Source organism: Odocoileus virginianus, chromosome 5, assembly GCF_023699985.2.
Source record: "Odocoileus virginianus isolate 20LAN1187 ecotype Illinois chromosome 5, Ovbor_1.2, whole genome shotgun sequence".
NCBI lineage: Eukaryota > Metazoa > Chordata > Mammalia > Artiodactyla > Cervidae > Odocoileus > Odocoileus virginianus.
Genome location: NC_069678.1, coordinates 38,538,040 through 38,560,610, shown reverse-complemented (window position 1 = coordinate 38,560,610; position 22,571 = coordinate 38,538,040). Strand labels below are relative to the sequence as shown.

Sequence of the window (22,571 nt, the reverse complement as noted above, 5' to 3'; positions counted from 1 at the left end):
TAGAGTTTAGTTTTTTTTTTTTTTTTCCCTTATACTACTTTTGAATGTTCTATCTCAGCAGCCTCTATAATCATCTGAGATAATGTGGACCACACACAAGAAAGAAAGCTGAGATGGACTTAGCACAGGAGAGAAATTAGTGCTTTACTTAGGCATGACATTGGGCGAGTCACTTGCTATTAGGTGCTGAGGTTTTCTATTCATAAATGTTTGACACCCACATACACTGCAGGGCTGTTGGAAAGGTTAGTGTGATAATGTTTGAGAAGTGCCTTGAACCGCTAAACAGTAAGGTGCTAGAGCCAATTTAAGAGATCATCTTTTTGAATAAGACTCAATAAACTCATCTCTTGTTCCTCTACTGAAAATATTAACAGGAGCTACAAAATGCCACAGTTTAGTAGAATTAGCAGATTATTCTTTATCATACCTCAACTGCATAATCAGTACAATTATGTCCCATTATCCTGCCTTTCCTCAAGCTGTTTAGTACCTAAAAGCTCTTCAAGCCTTACTATTCAAAAGCTGAATATGGGCCATCAATTTCTCCTTCTGTGCTACTTTCAGTTACCACAGCCTGAAGAGATCTTCAAAGAAATAGTTATTCACATGGCACTCACTCCCATCAATAACTCATTACTGCCTCATTCTGCAAAGCCAATTGGACTGTGTTTACAAGATTCAAACAAAGGTGGAGCAGAGAAGGGGGTTATGCCACAAAACTTCATAAGTAGTATCAATGCCCAGGTGACTTGACCTTAACTTTTTAGGTTTCAATTTTATTGCCCATCACTAGCCTCTACTTGGCCCCCTTGTAATGTCCCTTTCCATCATACTAGCTTTAGTGCCTGGAGTAACTTTCTAATTAAGACCTTATTCATCAGTCATACACCATTGTATTCACAGACACAATTCTTCTTCTGTTTAAAAAGGAACTTTTTTCTTGAACTGTTAAAATTAAATTAGGGAAAATTTTATAGTTTCATATGATTACTCAAGCCCCAAGCCTACCAATATCAAGTATATTGGAAATTCTTAATACATGATTTGCTTATAAAATATGGTATGTGGTTAACCAAAGATTGATCATCATATTAGCGCATAATACCTGTCAATAAGTTAGCAATTTTTAAAGAATGAGAACATGATCAAATGTTTTTCACAACAAAATTAAAAATATATTTTTTCTGTGGGAAATATACTTCAAGATCATAATGAATCTCAAGCTTATCTTTATAGAACTATCGTTACACCTCAGACAGAAGTGGCAGATACTGTTAGTGGCCCCAATTGATGGATGTCCTGTATCAATACCCACTTGTTCTGCTGTTCTATAGGCTTCTCATATTTGACACTGGGTTCAGTCAGGTCACTTGATTTGGCCAAGTGGACAGGAACAAGCTTGACACTCGCAGAGACTTGAAAAAGTAAGTACTGGAAGATTTTTGCTTTTTCTCTTGTGCTTCTGCCTTCAGGATGTGGACACTCCTAGGCTAGCCCACTGGTAGATGAGACATACAGAGCTGAGTCAGCCCAGTGTCCCAGCCAAAGCCTCAGCCACGTCAGAGAACGCAGCTGCCTTGCTGATCTGCTGTTGCCTTTAGAGAGCTTTATCCGTCCCAGTTCAGATCAGTGGAGCCATCAGTCACATGACCATGAATAAAAACACATATTTACTAGAGCATGCCACTTGGGTTTGAGGATAACGTGACATAGCGTTTGCATTGCCATACATCACCGATATATGGAGGTATTATTAAGTAGAGATTTGAGGTTAATAGAATGCGAGGAAGCAGAGTTCACGATGCCCAAAATTAGTCTTGAAATCTGTTAGTACAAAATTCTTTTATGGAGCTACATAGTGACATATTATGAAACTTCAGAGGAAAAAAAATATTAATCTAAAATGTTCTTTAAATGTCATTTTACCATACTGAGCAAGCAAACATTGCTTCTGAAAGTCACTCCACTTCTCTCTTTTTTCTCCTAAACAGATAGATACATGTGCAAAGCTAGGAAGACAGTTTGAAGGAATGAAAAGTTTTTAAAAGCTGAGCAATGAGGGAAGCTATGCCTCTATAATGACTGTACCGCTGCTGAGAACACACACCCCGGATTTACCAAGAGATGAGAATGTCTGTGAAGGGGACCCCAGAAAACTTCTCTGACAACCTTGCCAAGACTGAAGGATGTGCACACCACCCCATCTTAGAAATGGTCAACGATGTTCTCCCCCTACACTGGGGTTCTTTAAACAACAAGATTCCACTCACTGCTCAGAATCTTTGCTCTTTCAGAAGCTCTGAAATGGAGCATCTAATACCAAATCACCAACCTTCCATGCCCATCCATGGGGTACGAGATATCACACAAGTTCAGCATCCCTCAAAGCCAAATCAAAGGTTTGAATTTGGCAGCAGGCGACATTTCTGGAACGTTGAACTGTACCTGCCTTTAAACTTGACTTGCTGTCGTGGAAAAGTGGATGTCTCAAATGTCCTCTTAGGAGCTGCAGTGAATTGGAGGGCGTCCCTTTCTCAGTAGACGAATGAGATGACTGCTCTGTCCTTCTCATCCGCTTGATACTGAAGCTTCCAGTCAAGAATTCCAACATCCTGCCCTGCTCCTCACTGCTTCCATTACCTTAAGTCTCTTCTCCTCTGAACAGTTCCCAGATACAGGCTTACTTATCCCTGTGAAGAACACAATATTACTGTATTCTATAGTCTGAGGAAGGAAGCCTGGAAATATAGTTTTTACCACCCAAAAAGGTAAAAGCAATATTAGGGGGGAAAAAGGGGGATCTTCTAATTCTCAATCTAGTACTTTTGCTAAGACAATGGGTATTCACTGCTGAAAAAACAGTGAAACAAACAATATGCACTTGTCATTCTCAAGTGGGAGGGAAATGTTATTAAAATTTTTTAACCAGAGGTACACACCTGATAAATGCATAATGGTAATGATGCTCCATTTAATAATTTCTACAGTCATTTTATTTTTTAAGAAAAAAATACGTATTTTATCATGCTCCTTCCTCCTTTCCTGACCTTTCTCATCTGTCTCCAGCTTCTTCTCCAATAGTGTTAGTGTTGGAAGAGTTTATCTAAAGAACATGATCACATGTTGTCCTACACAATGGACCCAGGCAACTGAATGCTTCTCACCCTCTCCCCTGTCCTAGGGGTGTAAATCCTGCCCACTGTTCCTACAGTAGGAGGCATTTCAAGGACGCAGCCTTGAGACAGTAAATTTATGGAAACCATCTGACAGTGTATGTAACTCAACCTTGTTAAGGCCTCTATATAAACTTTTAAGACTCTGGCTGATGGGTATGGAGACCTACTCATCTTGTAGCCACCTTAGACAAGCCTCATATGGAAGTTCTCTGGCTTATTAAGACAGCTACCTACTCAGGTGGAATGGGCTGCCTCTTTTTTCTGCCTTCTCTTATCCTCCATCTATGGGGACTGGTTTCAGACTTCAACCAGGGAATTCCCAAAGTTGTGAACTAAAAATCAGGAGTTCCAATTATGATTTAGAACTTTACAAAAGCAAGTCGATTATTGAAGAATTTACTCAAATGAATTTACTCCTACCACCTGACCTCAACCCTTGGAAAGAAAGATTCCAAGACTGATGGAGAAACAGTACAAGAAATTTAGTCTAAAGTTTAACTGCCCAAACTTCACTGACTCTGAATATCACAGATGGATTTCAGAAAATGATGTGAATTCTCAAAATACACAAATTTTAAATATACAAATTCACATGCCTTTCTTTTGAGGAAAAGTTAATGTGTATTATAAAGATTAAAAATGAAGGAGAATGATATTTAAAGAATGCTGCATGCATGCCCATAATGAAGTCATCATATATTTTTTAAAGTACCACAATTATACCATTCTTACCCCAAAATTTTTCATAAATGCTCCTCTTAAACTATTTTATTATGTTTCAGAAAGATTTGCCATATAGCATGCAATTTCAACTTTTATCAGTATAATCCAAGAAAAATCCCCTGTAATGTGCTTACAAATTTTATTTTCTTTTCCAAGCAGTATTCATAATACCTGTAGCAAAAAATACAGTTGTTACTGTTTCAGCCTTTGTGGCTGATTTGATGTTAAGGTACTTTTCCATTTTCAGCTATCTTCTGACACAACCCAAGTTTCCCAGCCTCATCAAGGGTTTGCATTCCAAACCACCTTGTTTCAGAAAACTCCCAAACCTATCACAATTTCACGAGTGATTTGTCCTACTGATAAGTTCTCCCTGGTTAGAATAATACACAGTGGAGTAATTTGGGAACTAGCTGCTTGGTCTAATTATTTGAAATATATTTTTGCTTAATAGCTGTAAAAGCACTGGAGTCTTTTAAAGGTTTCTGTGAGTAACATCAACTCAGAAATCGTGCATTTGTACACTCATCCCCCACCCCCAGCACACCTGGAACACAGCCCAGCCACTCCTGAAACCAGGCTTTCCAAAGACACAATATACATTTTTGTTTTTCAGAGCATGTTCCCAATTTTCACTTTCAATAGGAATATTTTTAGAGATCATTGAAAGCAAAATGTCTCGAAAATGTCTTCAAAACTTCTCTAAGTTTCTTTCCAAATGTCATGATTTTTGGAAAAGACCACACCAAGTGGTAAAGAGATGGACAAGACTGCAAACACTTCTAAAATCTCTTTGGAGATATTCCATGTACCACATTATATATGAACTGAGAAATGAAACATCTGTGACTAATACAAAATTGAGTCTGTCTTAAATTATAATTAACAGCAATGAGAAAATGTTGCCTGTTCACTTCTTCAGAGAATCAAATCATCTTTTTACCATTAAAAAGCTTAAGTCAATGATCATTATTTGTATAATTGCCCTGCCCAGTGCTTTTCCAAATTGCAGCTCAAGACTCACAACAGAATAAGAACAATGAGGACTCATGCCACAATTTAATAAGACCTTCAAAAATTAGTTTTCAGAGGACTTTCAGCTCTCCATAATACTTAATCTGTAAGACCTCTTTTTGGCCTCATATCAAATATTCATACCATCTTTTTCTTTGCACCAGACACTAAGTTGATAGAACTTAAGCTTCTAGCTTTAGAAAATATATAGTACTAATTTTTCTCCTGACAAAATCTCCAAGAGAATGTAACAAAGGAGAAGGGAATAAATTAAATGTCTTTAGGGACCCATGCTGAGGGCTCTAGGCTGTGCTCGTATAAGAGGAAATAAGCCCTTAGTATATCAGTGCTTCATCACAGACATGGGCACCTGATCCCCAAGGCCTCCCCAGCCTTTCCCCATTCCAACAGCATTGATACAGGCCCTTGACTTTAAATAGTTTAGTCTACATCTGCCTGCCAATGGTCTTTACAGTTTGGGACACATCACTCCTCCTTTCTAACTATCTAATTGCAATGCATTCTTCAAAGCTAGTTCTAGCCTTGCCTTCCATTTGAAGTTTCTTTGACAACTGATAATTTTGCTTTCTCCATGAACTCTCTGTCCTCCGAATTTCTATTATAGCCCCACGATCTTGCCTTCTTTAGTGTGTGGGTGCCATAACTCAACTCAACTAAAAGCTACTCAAAGGTAGGGTGCTGTTCTAGTCTTCATTAACAAGAACAGCAATTCCTTGTACCTGGGAAAACATTTTGGAAAACCATAAATTACTCTTCAAATTTCTACCTCCTTATATATTCCTTTCGATTTGAATTTCACAATAATTCTGTGAGGTAAGCCAGGACAGTCTTTTAATAATCATATTGTACAGACTTGAGAAGTTAAAAGTTAGATCTATTTGGTGGCAAACCAATGGTACCCTTGGTGAGACTATAAACCAGGTCTAGGGTTCTGTACATTAACAGTAGTTTCAAAGTTTTCACATGAGAATACCATTCAAACATCTAAAAATTCATAGACCCTGAAATAATTGTCATTGCACTTAATTTATGTCTCCCTTGACTCTGGTGCTTACCTTCCAAAGTTTAGGGCCCCTCTGATATCCAGTAAAGTCTGTGCCATGCCTCCACCCGCCTCCACCCACCTCCACGCCCGTACGTTCACCCAGTTAGTCTCTTGGCTGGCCCTCTTCCACTGACATCTGGGACTCCTTGTAATATAAATCATAGTTTCACTTAGAAAAATAATCACCTTCTCAACATCCTCCTACATCTTGGCCTTCCAGACTACCAGATCTGCTTGTCCCTAGCGAAGGGGGTTTCTATATTCTCTAGGCATAAGAGCCCATTGCATATTTTGGCAGCAAGCAATGTTCATCTAAACTTCAGAATGGTGTCTGGCATTCACATGAACAACTGGGTAAGAAGAACCAGTCGGGAAGCTATTTCATGAGCCTAAGCAAGCAGTGGTGAAGTCCTAAGGCAGTAGGAGTCATGTTTGGAAAGAAAAACAGGGGCTCTGACCAAGGAAGCCCTGAGCAATATACAATAGGGGATACAAAGATGGCATAATATGGCATAAGAAAGATATGATACATAGAGAAAATGGGAAACTGTTTATCCAGACAGCATCTCACTTTCTTTTCCATTCAGAAGCTCCTTCAAACCCGACCTCCTATAAAAAAAGTCTCTGAAGACTGTTGAGATGGACACCTTTCAGGTAAGTAGAACAAGGAAAACATACCTCTTTAGTAGAGTAAATGGGCTTCTTAGAAGTATTTTTTCCAGTTGGTGTCAGGACCAGGTGGTAAAGAATCCTTGAATGTTAGTGCTTGAGCTCGTTAGTTGCATGCACCATTCAGGAAAGCTGAAAAGAAGAGAATGCATGCATGCTAAGCCAATTCAACCAGGTCCAACTCTTCGAGACCCTGTGGACTGTAGACTACCAGGCTTCTCCATCCATGGGAGTCTCCAGAAAAGAATACTGGAGTGGGTTGCCATGCCCTCCTTCAGGGGATCTTCACGACCCAGCGACTGAACCCACATCTCCTGCATCTCCTGAGTTGGCAGACAGGTTCTTTATCACTAGCACTACCTGGGAAGCCCCAAAAGAAGAGAATGTGTATGCTTAGTCGCTCAGTCGTGTCCGATTCTGCGGCCCCATGGACTGTAGCCCGCCAGGCTCCTCTGTCCATGGGGACTCTCCAGGCAAGAGCACTGGAGGGGTTGCCATGCCCTCCTCCAGGGGATCTTCCCAACCCAGGGATTGAACCCAGGTCTCCCACGTTGCAGGTGGAGTCTTTACCACCACCAGGGAAGCCCATGAAGAAAAGAATACTAGGAGTCAAGTGATCTGCCGTCCTTGAACCTCAAGCATGAGATAAGGTGTGTGTGGGACACTTTGAATACTAGAAGGTGGTATTGTAATGTGACAGTGAATGACATCTCTGAGACACCTGAGATGGACTGAATGCCGTCTTATACCAATTTCGGTGTATGGACTGATTGACTGGCTGATTATTATCCAAATCAGGTTTACCTGATTTCTTCTCTTTTTCCATTAGTACTCCTCTAAGATATTTATTCTTTCCAATATATCAGGTTTAAAATATCAACCCTGTTGCCAAGTATTGAAATATTCACATTAAAATCACTGGCTTAAAGTTTAATTGTATTGATCTGATTTTTACAGGCGGCACTCACAAAAAATATTAACTATGCTATGCTGCAATGCAACATTGACTCAAATTGGCTTTGAATGTAAAACCCACCCTGCAATAATGCAATCCGTAAACACTCAGAAGCAAAGACAAAGCATAATCCATGCTGAATTTCACCTCCTCCCCTACTGATTCCACCTCTCCTTCACTGTCTCTGTAGCGGTCTGTTAAGGAGCCCGCAAGCAGTGAGTGGTGCTCCATTTACTGAGAAACTGAGTAATCATGGACAGGAAAGCATCATCAACTTCTGACTGAAGGTCAGAGGCAGGTAAAAGTAACAAAGTATGAAAGCCAGGGAAACAAATAAATAAATTTTCCAGTTTGGGTTGGAGGTGTTAACTGAGATGAACTACAAGCAAATCACTTATACTCATCTCAAACTTCATGACCGAAAATTAGGTAATAATCTGACCCAACTCACATCAGTGAAAAGGATAGAAGCACGTTTGGGAGCCACCTGAGCAGGGTTCAAACCCAGGATTCTCACAAATCACACCAGTAGTCATTATTTCCTCTTGAAATTAGGAGAAATAATTTTTAAATCATCAGTGCCATAACAAGTATTAAATGAGATATGTGAATATATTTTGTATGGAAGATATTTGCTAAGTGTTCTTTCCCTTCCTTCCTATTTTAAAGAGCTGTTATGGGCATCCAATTATAATAGAAATGGAGATAATTGAAAAAACTTTAAAGATCTATGCTAGTGTGTGTGTGAGTGTGTCTACCAGTCGTGTCCAACTCTTTGCCACCCCACGGACTATAGTCTGCGAGGCTCCCCTGTCCATGGGATTTCTCAGGCAAGAATACTGGAATGGGTTGCCATTTCCTTCTCCACTATGCAAGTGTAAAGCATTATTATTATGATTATGATCCTTCAACTCAATTTTCTCCTTTCATCCAGACACTGGTGTTCTTTAAAAAAATGGTTTGTGGATAAAAGACAAGCTGAGAGGAATAGAGTTAAAAAAAAACTAAAGCAGACAGTAGAATGCTAATGTTTCTTCATTTGTTTCCAGTTCCATGGTACTTGGTAAGTCAGCAAATAAAACCAATCAGTTCCAATTAACTTTCCTGGAAGTGAGGAACCAAAAATAAAAGAGAAAGCTATATACGTGTTTTTTAAAATCTTCTTGGTGGTGAAAAAGCCCCTGAAGTCTGTACAGTGAAAAAAAAAATGTGCAATGACATTACTAACAAAATGTGATTTGCTACCTGAAACAACACATAAGACCCTCTGGTGACTGGGAAAGAGAAAGATCCCCGGGTTTCTGTGGGTATTGTTCACAGCTGACTCACACAATTACTAATAGCAGAAGCACTCCAAGGAGTGCTGCTGTGTGGTTGCCAAAAAAAAGTGGATTTCCAAGGGTTGTATCCTAAATTCTGCAGTAATGATACCTCCAAAAATACCAATAAAAAGCAAAATTTCAATCTGCTCATGGTGTGAAGCTACCAGTCCTTTAGCATGCATGTATCAGAAGCTACCAGAAATAGTCTCAGCAATGCTACAGGTGGAACGGCTCTCCTTATAAAGATGCGCACATAAAAGGAACATCCACAATTGGACGTGACCCTGGGAGTATCGGGAGAAAGACTGAAAGTCAAGACACTCAGTTTAGCTTCAGAAGAGATTTATTTCAAGGCTCAAGTTTCAACTAGTTCATTTCTTGTTTAAGTAAAAAAAAAAAAGTTACTCTTTCTCCATATGACTTTAAAAACAGAATTCTTCAGTGCTGTCCCCAGAGAAGCTTAGTTATATAGGAAGGGAGATCTTTTAACTCCTGTAGAACTTCATTCTTTAAAACATGAGAGGATAAGGAACTAATGTATCTAGCTTTAAAAAGTGTTAAAATACAGGGAACATTGTAAAATGGTCATTTTAACTTAAATCCTAACATTTTCTTGTATCAGTTTTCCCAATTAATTTCTTCTCTTCACCCACAAATACAGTTGCATTCCATCAAGGGTCCTATGCCTTCAAATCAAAAAATATGGAATCGGTTTTCTCTTTCAATACCCTCATTTCTCAAGTAGGAAATATCTCACACTCATTATTGAATGTGACAATTCCTTGTCTTAATGCCATCGTAACTCCCCTGGATATGGAATTGTTAATGATAGGAAAATACTAGCCAAAAGGGAAACAAAATAGCATTGATGAGCTTTGCTCTAACGCTGTACATTAAAATTCTCTTCACTGTAGAGCTTTTTCATCTTTTGAAATTTGAAAAAGGGCTAAGATACATGCTAATTTTTTTTAAGTTCACACCATCTAGCAAAACCATCCAAATCATTTTGGTGTGCAGAGATTTTATTTCTAATCTTTCTCTGCAAAATGCTTTGTTAAATCCTGATGACAACTTTTATGCATAATGCATAAAATAAACTTTGCCAAAATCTAAGTCACTTTCAAAAGCATGTAAACCCCTTTAGAAGCAAAATGACACATTACAGGGCATGTCGTTGCAATACACTGGGAAAACCACACGGCAAGGTTGACAGAAAGCTCTGTGCTCTATATCATTAACTTCCAAATGTCTAATATGTGTACTTACCTCGGTTTACTTGCATTCAAAATTGTGTGCTACTTCTTAGAAGATTTTTCATATATCGATGCCTCATTTATGTACTACATAAATTCAACTCTTGTCTTCCACACTTCTGGGAATCTTCACACTTTAAAAAGACCAGGTACTTCCTTCATATAACCAGGAAAATCTTGTCACTGACCAAAAAATAATTTTGAAAATGTTTGTGTGTGTGAATTAGTATTTCTACACATGTATCTTTCATTTGATAAATTAGATAGGTAACTCCAGTTCAAATCTTATGGCTGTTTTTGCTTATTTAAAACCATAAAAATAGAGACTGGGAAGGAAAAAGACTTAGCATTCAAAAGTAGGTACTATAAATCCTGTCATGCAAGAGCCAAATAAAAAAAAAAAAAACAAATAAAAATCAGAATAATAACAATGTATCACTAGCCAGTGTCACTAAAATGATTTGTTTTACTCCTTTAATCTTTACCATATCTAAACTGACTGTAATAAATGAATAATCGCTCTGAATACAGAGCAGTTAATTGAAAAACTGCACCAAGTATAAAACCCAGAAATTATAACACACAATACAAGGTTTCATCAGTGTTTAAGAACTTGTCTTTGTCAATATTTTTAAGGTTCAGTGTAAATGATATTGTTTACTATCATATATCACAGACCCTCATGAATTATGTTAGATATCCTGTGAATATTAATTGCCTTAAGTTAAAGGACATTTCATCCGCACACATCCAGGTGTGAAATTCTGACAGAGTCAGGTTTCTTCCTCAAAGAAAATGGCATGATCGAAACGAGCTTTATCTTGAAAGCCAAGTTTCTGAGGGCAACCCCTCTTCAAAAGGCATGTGCCAATTTGACAAAGAGTGGGCATCGCCTGGAATGGAAGGTGTGGCCTCTAGCTTTGGGGCAGGTTTTTCAGAGTTCCCCTCTGGACATTCATTTACCATTGTGTGTACCAAACAATGCAAATCCTGAGAGGGGGGTGGATATTACAATGCAGAAACAAAAACTGCATTGTTGATTTCAAACAGTGTTGTCCTGAGAGAGCACACATTTGTGCAGGCATCCCACAGTAGACAAAGTAAGAATTTGTTGAATGGAAGCAAGGGGACAAAGACAAGTTGTTAATTATTTGGGCCAGTGGAACATGTCCTTTCTGGAAAATCTTTGAAAACCTATAGCACCTGAATTTGCATGAAAGTAGTATTATGTGAATATTTCTTTATTGAAAATAAAGCACTTCTGGCTCAGTTCAATAATAACAGCTTACAGGAGAGTAATTGAAGTTATCCAATTCTCTTCCCATTGAAAATGACTTACAGTACATACATACAGAGACACACACAGAAAAATCTGTCATGCCATTTTATTGATACTGAAGTAAAAAGGAATTGGGGTGAGGCACTGTGTGAGCATTTAATGCACTCCAAATGATGATATGGTCGGGGAAAATTATCCCTTTTTCTTCACGTTCCTTTTCCAAATTCTCATCTTGTTCTACCCCCTGCTGAGCTTCTATTGACTTCAAAGAGAGGTTCATGGGGGTCCAGAGCAAGATGAGAATTTGGCCCCGCATGCATAATTTCTGTGCTCTCTTATTCATAACATACACAATAAGCACAGGATTTGAAAAGGCTCTAACGGAGGCTGGTAATGGCTCCTGAACCATCACGTATCTTCTTGGTATACTAAATGATATCTTCAATTGTGCCAGTGGAAACACTGAACACTCTGAGGATAAGACCATGCCAAGTCTTTACCATTCTCCTCATCTATCATTATTACTCTAGCTAATAATAACAATATTTATGTGGTATTAGAATCATAATCTCATCACTGAAATTTTTATAAGACCACAGGCATATCTGAATCTTTGTAATAAGGAGGATGTACAGAAAATTCTGAAATCTGCTCCCAGGAAATCTCACCATCCCAAGGTGCAAGAAGACATCATGTGGACCAGCATACAACAACAATCACATCAAATTACTGTGAATAATGATGAAGAAATAATGAGATGAAGTCACTTTTTAGAACACTGGTAGAGAAGATAAGTTAGTCTATTCTGTGATTGCAAATGTCATAGATGACATCCAAAGGAAAAGCTGAGAGATAAGGCTCAGGTGAGCCTGGAGGATGCACCTGAAAATTGGAGCATTGGGTAAAGAATATTATGGGGAGGGTGGAATGTGGGAATGCGTAATCAAGTTACAACCTGATGGAATCTGACCATCTTGGGAAGCAAGACACTATACCATGACATTAGTTTATTATTCACAAATGAAAGTTTTCAGTCAAGTACAGACATTGTAGATAAATCAGTCTCCCCAGTATATGTTCGGTTCATCATTATTTCATCCTACAAAGTTTTTAACTAAGTGTGTGGCTAATCTAATATTGCCTCTTATTTTTCACTGTCCTGTCCTTAAAGGATTATTTGCATTCTCAAACACTGATGCCTTACTATCTATACTATACTATCAAAGACAGCCAAGTATGTGGATTTGCTGAGCAACTCATTTCCTTACATAATTTTTAGATAATCATTTTGACATTTCTTGGTATCCAGGATCCTCAAAAATAGCTGATATCCCTTCCTACTTAAAGTGCATTTATAACTTCGATGGGCAGCAAAGTGTTCTCCCCTATTTATAGATAAGGCCTGCAACTTACAGAAGGTAGTATACAAAAATTAGAGTGATGTCACAAATCCAGAAAGCACTTTATGGCTTGTTTACAAAGAAGTTTAAATATTTTATTTCATTTGTTTCTCAACACTATTGGAGGTCCGTTGAAGGGAAGAAAGAAGAACTTATAATTACCAGGGCAGCTTGCAACAGACCTCTTTGCTCTGGCAGATAAGGCATTTACTTAGTTAAGAAGTAGACATACTGCTTCTTTTGTCACTGACTTCCCTTTCCTGGATATCTCCCAGTAGCCTTAGCATACAACCTTTTTCTCAGTTTTTAGTATTGCTATTATCACCAGTATATGCAAAAAGGAAAAAATGACAGTAACTCAGAGATGCTATTATAAGTGTTGAGCTAGTAGTGTATACACTCTGCTTTTACTTCTTTGAGATGATCATTATATCAACATAATGTAATCTGTTGTTCTAGCTCTATGACTCAATAATGCATGCTTCTGCGGACTAAAGAGGGGAACCCAGGCTTATTTGATATCCACCTGTTTTTCCCTCCTGATTTACTATTTAAAATGAAATTCATGGACAAGAAGTTCTATGGGTCCCCAGCACCTGAGTAAGCACTTAATACAAAGTAGGTAATCAATAAATACCTTTAAAATGAATGAATCAGTCAGTGTGTATATTGTGTGCAGAGACACTCTTTTAAAATAATTATTTGATTCATTTGCCTTTAAGACCTTATTCTCAACTTGAAGCCAATTTAAAATTTTAGGCTCTGTGATTTCTTTTACTGCTGGGTCTCACTAATGTATGCATTTAAGGTGGACCTAAAAAGAGGAATTTAAAACAAAGGCAAAGAATTATAACTCAGGCTTTTCCTAGCTCATTGGGAAAGATGCCTTTCCTTAAAGAGACCTTTTCTCCTGTCTCTCCATGGTTGAGAAATCCAAAACAAAACACAACACACAGGCGAAAATCACATGTAAATGGTTGAAGCACTTGACGTGCAACTGTCTCACATTCTCACAGCCTTAAGTAGTAGAAGATTATCCTTTTAACGAGGATAATTTTATTTTTCACTAGATATCTATCAAAGGAAAGATTACAACATAGCAGCTGGAACGCTGGAACCTACATAATGTATTGCGCATTTTAATCATGTTGGATAAAACACTCTTTCTATGGATATCAATTATACTAATGACTCTTATATAATACTCTCATTGTGCCTACGGGATATGTATTGTCACCTCTCCTTTGTCATAAAAATAGTAGCTCTGGATCCACACTGAAGTGGTTGCTTTCATTTTTATATAATGAATGAGTAACACTGTAAAAAAAGACATTTTATCCCATATTAGTTTAACAGAGTGAAGAGATTTCACATATGACAGTGCTAAATATACTCTTAAGCTGCTAATAAAGCCAAAGCCTGCGGGGAAAAATTCTAATGATGAGCAATGCCAGAAGTTTGTATTTCTAAAACTAAAGCAAAAATGTTCCACTTAGGTACATTCTAAATATCTTAAAAAGGAACAGGGATTTCTAATAATTTCATTTCCAATAAATCTCCCTAGTCAATTTGGAATCATTTTATTTGCAATAAATCTCCTCAGTCAGCCTGAAAGATAAGCACACATTTTTTTTTCTTTTCCCCGAGTGCAGTGTTATGGAGGAAGCTTCTTTTAATGTGTCCTTAAAATTAATAATGACAACAGAAGGTATGATTCATAGCCAGACTACTACATGCTTCCTATTTGTCAACAGAACAAAACTTTCTGCTAGAATGGTTGAAGAGTATTCACCTAAAAATAAATAAATGACCACGTGACCAAATCTCTCAGGTTGTATTCTAGAAATGCCTCGGCCAAGGGTCCATCAGTGTTTCCATTCTTTAGACTACCTGCTAGCAATGCTGGAGTTAAGGCTTTATGAGAATTTCTATTATAAACTTCTAGTTTCCAGGTTTAATAAATCAGTCATAAAAATGTGCTCAAAGCTGAAACTTGGCAAAGCAATTTAAAGACAAGAAAAAACTCTGCCTGGTCATTTTTAAGTTACACAAGTATAAAAAAGATACGGCTAGGAAGGAGTCTCAGAAGCATTCCCCCTACTAGTGGTTTTGAAGGCATATGATTTTAATTATACAGAAAATTGGTCAAGTGATTGGCCCATAGTATAGTCAGGATATTTGGGGTGGTTTGAAGGAAAAGGTAAAATAATGAAGTTATTTAAATTCCACCTAGAAGCTTTTAGATGTGCATTTTAAATGTCATAGTCTCTCCAGTTCACCAGAGTTTTTAAAAAAGCACTGGATCATCACTTGCTTCTCTTTTTATTCAACTAAATAGGGTATCAATCTGAAAAGATCTTGGAAAATTCTTTCCAATTTAAGTACTGACATTTATAAGATAGGTATACATTTAATTATTTATGTAGCAAAATGGAATTACCTGCATTAATAGAAGTTTCTGGTTTCTCCAATTTCTCTTTACAAAAATTGCCTCTAAATTTTGTGGGTAACTCATTTAAATATGTCAATAGATCCATTTCATCACTAAATCTTCAAGTACATATTGAGCATTTCTTGGACTCTACTCATACAATCAAATAGAATATTTGTTAACTGATTATATCCCCTGTTCAAGTTTGATGGCCATTGGAAGTACTGAAGATTTTGCCACAGCCATCCAAACCTTACTACATAAACATGAGGACTAAGGAGAATTTTGTAAGGCAAATGTCTTTTTAATTTAAATTTCTTCCCTTTCTCCCAAAATGGAGACATTAATTCCTTGGTAGTTACATATTTAATCTCTGACTGTTCAAGGTCAAAGGTTTTGAATTCTGAAGGTTCATGCATTTGTTTTCAATTTTGCTCATGTCCACTGTGAGATCCATATATATATAGGAAGAAGGACTTAGCTGGTAAGTGAGCCAAGATGGCTGCCCTGAATCTCTATCCTAACCCAGCTTTCTTTTCTAACCACTCTCATGTATCCAGTAATAACATGATCATTTCTTGTAAAAAATATCCCTTAAAAGAAAGGTAACTGGTATTGAAAGTGACAAAGGATAACAAGTTATAACTATTAGTACAAAACAGAGCAGTATAGTATATCGTGTTAGAATTACACTGCCTGGACTCATATCCCAGATTCATTCATTTTCTATTTGTGTGACTCTGGGCACATTATTTATTCTAAAGCTCAGTTTCCTTATTTGAGAAAAAGACAATGAAAATAATAATAATGCTTCCTCATAAGATTTTTGTGAGAACTGAGTTTCAGCACTTCTGAGACTAGTTATCAGTAACCTATTGTGATAATTATTATTACCATCACCATCATTGTTAATATAATTATCCTCATTAGGGAGAAATAAAGAGGTGGCCCAAATATCTCCCAAGATTTTACAGTTCCCACAGTCTATGTCAAATAGTTTTTATCCCATCTCCTTTTTTTACTTCCCTTTTGGTTTCTTTATGCTCAGTCTCTGGCAACACTTTAAAGTCTAACTTTCAGCAAAACAAAGCCAAGGGTACCTGTTTAGCAAGAATTGTTCACAACTTGGATAAAGATTTTGAAATCATATCTGTCAAATTGGTATTAATATATAACATAAAGTTGGGACAATCACTAATATGAGAGATGAAAAAAATAAAACTATAAAGACCCCAACAGATGAAAATGATAGAACTTGTTAGGTAAGAACTAACAAGGTAGTCAAATCACATTTGGAACATTGGGCTAGTTCTGGGCAACAGGAACTGAATTTCGTCTAAAATACAATCAAATTGACGAGAGGACATAAAAGTCCCAATATCTGTGGAAAGGTTGAAATATTTGTGACAATTTCTCCCAAATAAAGACTGAGGAGTCAAACATACCATTTTTCAAATATCTGAAAAAGCTGTTATTTTAAATAGAGATTGTTTTCATTCTGCATATTTCCATAAAGATTGACCAGGGCCACTGGATATAAACTGGACATGGATTTCAAATTATTAAAAGATTTTTTTCAAACTATTAGATATTTCTCTAAAAAAAAAAGATTACCCTCATGAAGTGCTATATTCTCAGTTTTCTTATCTTGATTTTGTATTTTATTTTTATTTCTACTGGGCAACACCAGTGATTCCCACATGCTTTGTATGCTGACCTCTCTCCTGACCTCTAGGTCCAAATATCCCCTGGATTTCCAACAAGCCTCTCAAAGCAGATTCACTATCTGAATACACCAACATGCTTCTATTCTGGGCTTCCCTGCTCATTTCTCAGTCACTGAAGACAAAAACTTGAAGGGCTCAAATTTTCTCTTTCTTCATGATGATGATGGTGACTACTTTCCATTGAATTTTTACTATCTGAAGTTAACATGCTAAATTTTACATATATTACTATATATAATCTTTACAGTGATTTTTTTTTAAGTTTGTGTTATTTTTCTCATTTTATAGGGGAAGCTGAGGCTTAATAGGGTAAGTTGAATAGCCTGGATTTGTAGTCATGAGTATCTGACTCTAAAGTCGATATGATTATTCCCTCCCCTATATAGCCTTTCCAATTATTTATCTTTTCTTCTGTAAAATGTTTCTCCCTGCAGGCCTTCTCATTTTTCATCTCTCTGAGAGTGAGGGAACTCTGGCTCTTCACATCGCTGTCTCTTTCTCTCCACCTCCATGCAGCAGCTTATATGTCATCCTAACCGAGAAGACCCCCTTTACTCCAGCCTCGGCACCCTAAGCATAGTGCTCGTCATCACTAGTTTTCTGTTATATTGCCTTATTTATAGCACCAATTCTTTTTTTAAAAAAAAAAATAAAAAATTCCATGGGGGAGAACTTCCTGTCTTGTTCTTCTCTGAATCTCCAGGACCTAGATTGCACTCAGTCAGTATTTGCTGATGGACTGGTTGATGGGATACGACTTTTACCCCATCCCCTCATGTGTAGTCTATCCACCACTTGACACGGTTCAAGCCCTTATCATCTCATTTAGGCAACACTGACAGTCACCCTTTTTGCCTCCAGTCTCTTCTCACTTGAAGATACAGATACAGAAAGAATCATGTCCCCGGCTCAGAAATCTTCAGTAGCTAGAGAATAAGACTAAACTTAACCTGACACTGAAAATTTGATACTAACACTACATTTGTTGCCTTCTATGTTCCTCACAGCCAGTGTTGTTTGAGTAAGCTGTATAATAGTAAGCTGTATAATTATCAGCTGTATAAATTCATGTCCTCATATCTATTTAATGTTGTTTCATCCCAGAAACCCTTTTTTTCCCTCTCCTGAATAAAAAAATTCATTCCTTAGGAATTATCTCTTCCACACGTGTTTTTCTGGTTCTATCCTTCAGAGAAAAGTTAAACATTTCCCCCACTCACATATATTTCCAAGGCACTTTGTCCATTGTCTTTATATTTGTAGAATATATTACAATTCATTATGCACTTTTTTATCTTCCCAGCTGGATTTAAGATTACAGAAATAACATATAATAAATGCTTAATAAATGACTAAACTGTGAGTAAAGGAGAAAGTGTTTTAAACGATATCTAATGCCCTTTCATAGTTGATATTTTATATATCTTTAATGATTCCATTATTTTAAAAATAAAAAGTACTTTGGTAGCCCCTATCACATTCTTTTACTTTTGATCCATGTCCACTCATTAAAAGCAGTTAATGTAAAAAAAGAAAAAAAACTATATTGCCAAAAGTGGGGAGGGGATTCATATAAAAAAATTCTTAGGTTATTTAATGCTGACACCTATTAAGCAACTACATTTTTCATTTAAATTAAAAAATCTCCTCATACCTCTCTGGTGGAAATTTAAATTGATGAATCTGTTTGGAGGACAAGCTAGCAATATGTATCAAGAGTTTTATAAATGTTTATGGTCTTACATTTAGCATTTGACTTCTAAGAAATCAAAAGAAAAACAACTAGGAAAAACAAAGGTACAAAATCAATTGTATCATCAATTTACTATTATATTATATTTTATTTTATACTAAAATAGCCAGATAAAATTGGAATCAAAAGCTCAATAACAAGAAAATGAGGACTATTTAAATAAATTAGAGTATCTGCATACAATTAGAATACATCTTTGAATAATCAAGGGCACAAAAAACTAATCATAACAACATGAAAAAGTGGCAAAAATTGTTTATCATATAATCCCAAATATACACTTATGTATACATATATACACATACATATACACAGGAATGCATGCATACATACATGCATGTGTGTGTGTTGGTATCTGTATGTGTGTGGGGAGGAGAGGGGTAATTAATCTATAATATCTAGGCAATAAGACTATGTATAATTATGATTTTTTCCTTTATTATTTTTTCTTTATTTTCCAGCTCAACAAAAATAGATATTCCTTATGCATAAGATTTTTAAAATTATTTTGAAAGCTCTCGCACTCAGTCTGATTGACATTCAGACAATCTAAAGTGCAGTTAATGATCCAGAATCCTCCCAGTCTTGGAGCCTAGTAGGACTACTAGCTAACCACACAATATAAATTCTGCTTCAAACAAACACACTTCACACAAAAAAATCTTCCATGCAGCATAAGTTATAAAATGTCTTATGAAAAATTAACACATTTTAACCAAAGAGCTCAATAAAAAATAGTGTAAAGAAGGGGGTAAGTCTAAGAAAGAAAGAGCATACATAATTCTTGGATGAAGTTGATATATGGAAGTGATGAATGGTTAACATAATGTGCCAAGGAGAAAGGGACATGTGTGGGAGAGATGGCCTAATATAATATGTGTACATATTCATGTCTGAGTAGAAAATGCAAAATATATCCCATCTGTTTTCACCCTCTTTTTATTCTCTTTAGTTCCTCAAACAGCTGGTTACCCAGCAGTGGACTTTCTTGGTGATCGCTTGTTAGAGAAGGTTTCCATTATTATTTTAATAAACCAGAGATGGCTAATGGGGCCAATTCAAGGGGACAGACACTGTCACAGCTTACGTACAAGTTTCCTGACATAATGAGTGGTCCTGGGTTATTAATTTGGTCTTTAGTTTATTGCTCCTGCCAGGCACATTTTGTTTACCTTGAGTTATAAACTATTATGGTATCAGGACACTTGCAACAAATCCCTATCTAAAATAAGGTGGTAGAAGGTAAGAGACTTGCACAGATTAATTTCATTGCAGTACAACTTCAAATACGCTATGTGAGCAGTTTGACGCTATTAAGTTATCATCACCTGAAGTATCTGCAACACTGAACTATAACAAGTAAAACTTTTCTGAATATTTCTATTTCATTCATTTAAATAATGTGTTCTTTCTGACTCAACTCAAATGGCCACCATCTCAAGGCACACAGGATGTTCCTGAGTAATGAATTTAGTGTTCAAGGGTCAGTGGAATATTCCTTCCATAGTAATAACCAAAGTTAATATGCTGCAATGGGAAGAATACTGTAAGAATAATAAGATCTAGATTTGGGTTCTACCTCGACTTCTAATCAGTTGCATGATCTAGGACATGTTATTTAGCCAGCTCACCTTCAAATTAAATATCTAAAGAAACTAAAATGGAGTGGAACCCTAGAAGTCTATGCTTCCACCCCAGTGGTTCTTAATCAGGCATGGTTTTGTCCCTCTGTCCATCTACCCAAGGGACATTTGGCAATGTTAGGAGACATTTTTGGTCATTAAAATTTTGATGAAAGAGCTACTGACATCTAATAGGTAGAATCCAGGGCTGCTGCTAAACATCCTACATGCCTAAGACAGCTCCCCAAAACAAAGAATTACCTGACCCAAAGTGTCAATAGCACAATATTGAGAAACCCAGCTCTTATCCTCCAGTTGCATCATTACAGAAGAGAAATTTCAAATGATACATCAGAACTTTAAACGTTTACTTTTTTATACTATGAAGCTTGAAATTTATGGTGGGATTCTAGATGGTTGGTGAACTTCATCTTCTAAAAGATGGAAAAAATTTAAGAAAGACTAGAATATCACCATCTATTTCAACTGTCTCAGGGACTTAATAATAATATGTGCTTATTTATATAAAATGAGTCTTCTAAACCTTAAGTACAAGTGGCATTTTCTCCTATCTCAGTAAAAGATTTCAAAAATCTGTTTTCAAGTGACCAAAACTCTTAACATCATGAATGTGATAGCATTTGGAAATCAATGTGGGTTTATCTATCAGTCTATTTAAATAGCTGACCATTTACTTGGTTATTTTCCTGAACTCTGAGCTTGGCTATTTTTTCTAATACTAAAGTTGCCAATGGCCTCATATTACTGAAGTAATATGAGGATTAGATGATAATATATACTTGTTGGAATTTCATTCCTTAAAGGACTCAAGATTGTAATATAAATGATCATTAATTAAATGTGAAGATTAGGAAAAGTCCATAGTTAAGAATCTTTTTAAAAAATTATTTTTAAAAGCCAGAGTTTTATGAGATTAAAAAAAACATATATTGTATAAAAGATTCTTTTTTTAATTTATTTGTTTTCCTTTAACAGGAGAACAGTGAAAAATCTGTTATTGACATTAATGAACACTGTAGATCAATATGTTCTTTGAAAAAGAGATGGAGAAAAATCTTGCCTTATTTTTTCTTTAAAATTGTAACAATTTTGAAATAATTCTGTCACCATGGGTCCTAAGTATGGATTTATAATAACTGAAGTTCCTATAACTCACCTGGAAGATTTCATCAGAGATGCTGTCAACTTCAAAGATTCTGTTTTCCATTGATTTCTCATGTTGCCACACCCTATCAAAAAAATGAAAAGAGGGTAAAATTTGCTTTAGATTAGAAGTTATAAGTTAGAGTTGCAAATACATATCTCAACAAGAGTCTTAGCTAAACAGATCTTCTGAAAGTCCTTCAATAAACACAAAACTATGTTTTAATATTCATAAATTTAGACCTCAATGTGTCCCTGAGTGTGAGAACTATAGAACATTGTGGGAAAACCAAATGAACCTGTATTTTGTAGGAATCAGAGTATTGTTGGGTAGACATATACATATCTGACTATCCTACCACTTGTTCTTTATGTCCTAGGCTTTCCTTTGAAATTCTGTGTAGATAGTTCCATTTCTTTCACTTATAGTTTAAGCAATTTTAGAAAGCTTTAAAAGCCTTGTACTAACAGTCAATCAACTCTTAAAGTGCCTCGTCATTCTTGTCAAATCAGCCTTAATGTTTCTTGGCAGAAAATCCAATTGTTTCCATAATGGTGGACTTAAAGAAACCCCAAGTTAATGCTGAGGAGGATTCTTCAATTTCTGAAAGAAAGACTGGTACAAATGCTTTAACTTGATTTGAGTGTTCAACCCTCAGTTGTTTGACAGTATAAATTCTCCTATGGCATTCTGACATCATAGAGAGAGCACAGAAGTTAGGGACCAAAAATATCTTCCTTAGAATCACAGCTCTGCCATTTTATAGTGGCGGGTCTTTGGATATATTATGTCACATTACTGAGTCTTAGTCACTATTATGAGATAAAAACAATTTATAGGGTTATTGTTGGCATTAAAAGGAAAAATGTTGTGAAAATACTCTATATATTGCAAATCACTATACAACTGTCAGTCCTAATTTCTGCCTTTAAGGATACATTGAATAGAGACACTGAGCAAACTAATCCAAGGGCAGACATGGTAGAACACACACAACTATAAGCTTGTGTGTT

General features: G+C 36.3%; 1 long non-coding RNA gene across 1 annotated transcript; it reads right to left on the bottom strand.

The window, feature by feature from the left end:
* Positions 1 to 2,474: 2,474 nt before the first annotated feature.
* LOC110135266 (uncharacterized) lies at positions 2,475 to 22,196 on the bottom strand. Its single transcript, XR_002313315.2, has 5 exons — positions 22,027 to 22,196; positions 21,571 to 21,643; positions 10,195 to 10,364; positions 6,661 to 6,783; positions 2,475 to 2,693 (listed from the first exon to the last, which is right to left on the bottom strand). It is a non-coding gene; the product is annotated as an uncharacterized lncRNA (long non-coding RNA).
* Positions 22,197 to 22,571: the final 375 nt, after the last annotated feature.